We start from the raw sequence: 4,997 nt of genomic DNA, 5'->3' as shown, positions 1-4,997 counted from the left end.
TCATGTTTGTTTTGGAACAGAGAAACAATGAATGAGAGTGTGATGAAGAGGATAGCTAGAGCTTGAAGCAACATTGCTCAATAATTTAGTTGCATAATGAATTCTTCCCTACCGGAGGTTTCGCTACTGGAGTGGTTAATTGTCTGAGCGCTTTCTTGACATCAAGGCCGGATGTCTTCTCTGGTACAGAGATTGGACAAGCTCAAAGGTGGTTTGCTGTCAATCAGCATGTCCCCCGGTTACACCGGGCCGGACGTCCTTCCTAACACACTTCATGGTGGTTTGCTGTCAATATGTCCCCCCAGTTATGCTGGGCCGGACGTCCTTCCTAACATGTCCCCGGTTATTTCAGGCCGGACGTCCTTCCTAGTACAATATGAATAAAAAGATAGTTGAGTTACTAATTTTAGTTGTATATATATGAATAAACAGACAGATAAAAACAATGTGTCTATGCAAAGTAATTGACACTTATATATTTGTTTAACAACGACAAGTATGATCACTAGGATATCTACTTTTGAAAACGAAAACTAAAAAAATATTAAAATTAGTTTTATCAGTTACACCCTTAATAGTCTCACATAAATCAAAACTAAAAATGATTTAAATAAACCCTTAATTTTCTTAAAAGTCCTCAAACTTTTACTGAATTTCAAATATAATAATTGTAAAAGTAGAATGACNCTGAAGAAATTAATACATAAATTATTCCTAGATTAAACAAAAATATAGTTTTCAAACGATATTTGCGAATTTCTTCTTTTACATGGTGGCACTAGTGCAAAAACGCTGATTAACGTCATCCTGTAGATGTCGGTTATAGGTAAGTTTGACGTATATTGATGACCGTTGGCATTTTTGTAAATAAGTTTGCAATATAGGTGTCCGTTAGGTCAATCTCCGACGTCTATATAATTTTCGATGTCGGCCCTTCCAAGCTGACGTCTATATTTTCTGACGGTTAGGTGAAAAGTCATTTCCTTCAGCGCTATAGACGTCGGTTACATGGGGGTCCCAACGTCTATATGGCAGAAATTAATGTTGCTCACCAACCTGTCAGACATATAGACATCGGTCTTCTGCTAACTGACGCCTATAAGTCTGCGAGGCAGGTGAATAGTCACTCTTTTCAGGTTTATAAATGTCGGATCCCGCCACATTGACCGGCCCCACGTCTATATGGCAGACATTAATGCTACTCACCAACCTGCCAGACATATAGATGTTCGTTGCCTTAGGAACCGACGTCTATAATCGTACTAGGCATGTGAAAAGTCATTCGTTTCCACCCACGAAACGTCTCATGCCTCAAAGCCGACGTCTATATACGTGAGAAATATTAATTTTTAAGTCGAATGGACGTCAAATTAATCAGGCTTCCGACGTATTTTCAATTTTAAATGTCAATTTTGTGTCCAATAGTTGTCTAATTTCTTGTTACATAACACTGCGAACCAGCAGTTTACGAACCAACAGTTTGATCGTCTTGCGTTTTCTCTTCGCTGCTCTGCATTTCCATGTAAGTTTCCTCTCCTTTTAACTATTAAAAGTTGTTTTTACTCTGATTAATGTAATCTTTGATGTATTATCTCTCATTTGAACCGATTAAAATGAGTTTTCGTTATGTATTGATGCGGTTTTTTTGTTGTGTCTTTGTGTAGCNTAGTGCACCTTCTAACTTTGCTAGTTTCCTCGTAAGGAAAACTTGCATTTTTCTAGATTTCTCACGACATTTCAATCCAAGGACGAATTTGGGTTGTTGCCTATGTCCATTCTGACCGTCAACGAAAAAGTTTACGGTGTATTCTCACCGTATTCTTTTTCAGTAGCGGTCGGAATGGACCTAGGCAACGATCCAAGTTTGTCTTTGGGTTGAAATACCATGAGAAGTCCAAAAGACGTAACTTTTTCTTACGAAGAAACTAGCAAAGGAAGGAAGTGTTACTACTCTACACAAAGACAAAACAAAAACCGCACCTAAACACAACGATCACTTCATAGACGTCGGTTAATGTACAAACCGACGTCTATGATGTCCCAAAGACGTCGGTTAATGCAATGTTTGATGGCTTTATAGACATCCCAAATGTTATAGATCAACATCTAAGTTAAGATTAGACGTCGGTTAGCGCATTGTTGGATGTCTTTGTAGATTTCGGGCCTCTTACTAAACAGACGCCTATATCGACGTCAGCCCTGCAAAAAACTGACGTCCCATTAACGTCACCCGTATAGACGTCGACTCTTGTGGTGACGTTAAAAGCCAAAAATAACTGAAGTCTAAAACCCGTTCTGCACTAGTGTGGGCAAATCCTTTCCCCAAGTTAAAGCTAAATAATATAAATATATATATATATATATATATATATATATATATATATATATATATATATATATATATATATATATATATATATATATATATAGACACTCAGACGTAATTTCAAAAATTAAAGTATTATTTATATTCTACTTAATCAAGTATTTTTTTTAAATGTTTAAACTAATGTAAATAGTTATTAAGATTTCTATTATATGTCTATATGATCGGAAGTCAACCATCAACTTAAAGGTTTAATTTTAAATTGCTGATTTTTTATCGAGACTAACAATTTTTGGATAACTCTTGGTTTAGATTACTTGAAGCCAATTTCTTGGATATCATCTATGATTGATTTTCATGACCGAACGATACAGTCAATCAATTACAGAATGATCCAATTAATAATGACTATGAAGAATGAACTTATTAATACTAATTAATATATAATTAGGTGATGATTAGACCGGTAAAAAAAGTAAAAGTTCATAACAACTATCATAAATAAAGGTCTAAAATATAACTTTCATATATACATGTGCATAGCATGCATCACTGAATTAATTATTTTATTATATTGTTTGATCTGTCATATATTTCAAATTGGAATTGAAATCAACCAAAAATATAGATGGANCTTGCTTTGCATTAGTATCCTCTCTTAACCTAAGCAAGTAGTCGATAAACTGGTCTAGCTATTAGATGCTTTTTTCTCGGTATAGTAAGCCCAAATATCTCTTCCATGTCTAACTCATCACATGACATGNCCAATGAAAGCATCCAATCAAAACAATGTACTAATTGAGCCAAAACAAGACTAATCGTCGTTAAACCCATATGAATTCCTGGGCACACTCTTCGACCTGACCCAAATGGTAAAATCCGAAANTCNTTTCCACGAACATCTANNTTGTTATTCTCAAACCTTGNAGGGTCNAAAATCNCGGCCTTGTCCCAAACTTTAGGATCTCGACCTATAGCCCAANCATTTACCATAACCCTTNTNTTNTTCTTTATCAAATAGCCATCAATGGTGACATCTTCTCGACACTCGCGAGGTACCAATAGAGGTCCAACCGGGTGTAACCTTAGTATTTCCTTCACCACCATGTTCAAATAAGACAACTTTTCTAAGTCATTTTCCTCCACGTGTCTGTTCATTCCGACCACATGTTCTAGCTCCTGTTGAAGTCTCTTCATGACAGTAGGATGTCTCAAGAGTTGTGACATGGCCCATTCTACTGTTGTGGAAGAGGTGTCAAATGCTGCACTTATCATGTCTAATATGATAGCTTTCACGTTTGTTCTATCAATGACGTTTTGGTGATTCTCAAAATCATCAGGTTGGTGCATGAGTGATAGCAAAATATCCACAAAGTCCATGTTGCGATTTTGATTTTCGTCATATGGATTACTTTCGTGTTCTTGGATTATTTGTTCCAATAACTCATCAAATGACTGTGTTACTTTCTTTAATCTTTTTGTTATTCCCTGCACGTTACATGTATAAGGGATAAATAAACCTTAATATCAGTGTTTCATTTATTTTTATTATAATATACTAAAATAATAAGTTATGCAGTTGTAAACTTGAGTATAGAAAACGAAAAAGATAGGTGTGAATTAATCACGATTTATACCAGAGTTTAATAACTTTAATGATTATATTATCTTAAAATTGAATTGTCAAATGATTAGTGAATATAATAAATAAATAATAAACTAATGAAAAAAAATATTTAATATATAATTAATTGATAACTTATGATACGAAAAATGTTTATTTTATATGTTTATTTAAAAGAAAATAAAATTTTAATAACTTTTTTTATAATTATTTTATAATAATTTATGTGATAGTCAGTGATTGAACTCTTTGAAAAATATAGAATTAACAAAATAGTAATTCATAATTTATTCATGTTAAAAAAATTGTTAAAATATTATGGTCGAAATTCATTTTCGCCATATATATTATTCCACCACTTCTCATGAAAATTGAAAATTGAGTGCAAGATATGGGAATGAATTTGATACCTGAGGATCAAACACTCCTAGCCAAAGCATGCAATCTGCAAGATTGAATGATCCAATCAAGTTCATCACTTCGTGAACTAGCAATTTTAAGTCAAATCTATCATCTTTGGCACTCCCCAACACCATTTTGAACACGATGTTCTCCATAAGCTCTCCCAGCAACTGACTGAGATCGATAACCTCACCTGATGCTGCAGAACTTTTCAGCGACTTCACCAACACTCCCAATTCTTCTCTCCTTAGAGGAGCAAACATCTCAACCTTTGAGGCACTCAGAAGCTGCAGAGTGCACACTTTCCTCGCGTTGCGCCAGTATGCACCGTACTTAGAAAAGGCCAAGCCTTTGCTGCCATAAGAAAGATATTCTGTGGCTTGGGTTTTGGGTCTGCTGGCAAATAATGTCATGGGTTTTCAGGAACAGTTCTGCAGTTTGTGGAGAAGAAACAACTATGACTGGGACCTGCCCTAGCTTTAAGGACATTATGGGACCATATGTTTTGGCAAGAGATTGAAGGGTTCGATGTGGGAGTTTTCCTAGCATNTGAAGGTTACCAATAATTGGCAAGGGTTTGGGACCTGGTGCAGTTCTCCCTTCATGTTTGTTTTGGAACAGAGAAACAATGAATGAGAGTGTGAT

General features: G+C 35.2%; 2 pseudogenes; both read right to left on the bottom strand.

Annotated features, from left to right (window-relative positions):
- LOC106756381 overlaps nucleotides 1-418 on the bottom strand; it is a 26,198-nt pseudogene extending 25,780 nt beyond the window's left edge.
- A 2,439-nt stretch (nucleotides 419-2,857) lies between these two features.
- LOC111242036 overlaps nucleotides 2,858-4,997 on the bottom strand; it is a 13,651-nt pseudogene continuing 11,511 nt past the window's right edge.

The sequence above is a fragment of the Vigna radiata genome, chromosome 1 (genome assembly GCF_000741045.1).
Source record: "Vigna radiata var. radiata cultivar VC1973A chromosome 1, Vradiata_ver6, whole genome shotgun sequence".
In the NCBI taxonomy this organism is placed as follows: Eukaryota; Viridiplantae; Streptophyta; class Magnoliopsida; order Fabales; family Fabaceae; genus Vigna; species Vigna radiata.
This window is presented reverse-complemented; position numbering and strand designations above follow the sequence as displayed.